Raw genomic sequence first — 1,007 nt, forward strand, 5'->3', positions numbered from 1 at the left:
TATATATATATATATATATATATATATATATAAATTGCTGCAAGAAGTGGCATACATTTAGATAAGTCAACTATATAATGTAGGTAGATTTTAACTATAAGGTTGAACCATGTTCCATGTCAAGGGTAAGTGTCAGACTGACTGAGGCAAGTTGTCACATTTATTGGTTTAATCAGTGCATCGTTTCTTAATGACAGGTTTCATTATGGCAGCTTACTTCACTGAGACATTTTTCCAGAAATACTCAAGCTGTGTTCAGTGAATTGTATATTGTTTCCTGGTCAATAGTTTTCGAAAGCTTTTTGTAGTAGAGACTTTAGGTTATTTCTGTACAGCAGTGGTCACCAACCTTTTTAGGCCCAAGACCCCTGACCTCGGCCTTTATGAAAGACAAGATCTACCTATTGAAGAATTGATAGAAAAAGACACCCCAGGTTGAACTTCAAATTTGATGCCTTTTACTTAGGATTTTAATTAGTGATGCGCCGATCATAGCTGATTCAGAATTCAGATTTTATTTTCTTTTTTTTTTTACAAGCAAATTGGATTCTGATATTGATTTTTAAGCAAGTGCATTTATTGGCTATTTGCTTTATAACAAACAAACTGGCTTTAAACACAAATATCTAGTCTATTGAAATTAGAGGCAACCACTGCATTTTAATCATGATCTGCACGGGCAGTTGTTTTTGATTTGATTTAGATTAATTTCAGGATTTAAAACAAAAACAGAATGGTCTGACTTTAGGTGTTATTTATTTATTTGCTACATAAAACATCTGCACGAAACAAAAACAGCAGGTCTGAATGAGACGCACTCTCTGACAGCAGGTGGCGCCTATGAACAGGGTTGCCAGGTTTTCGCAATCAAACTAGTCCAATCATGTTTCGAGGGGGGTTCCCCTGTAAAAATCGCATTCCGGGGGTAAAATACACGTTTATCGGCGGGAATCTTCCAGTAGAATTCACATTCCAGGGACTAAATATCACGTTATTGGGGTCGCTTC

Source organism: Sinocyclocheilus grahami, unplaced genomic scaffold (genome assembly GCF_001515645.1).
Source record: "Sinocyclocheilus grahami isolate Dianchi unplaced genomic scaffold, SAMN03320097.WGS_v1.1 scaffold3063.1, whole genome shotgun sequence".
NCBI lineage: Eukaryota > Metazoa > Chordata > Actinopteri > Cypriniformes > Cyprinidae > Sinocyclocheilus > Sinocyclocheilus grahami.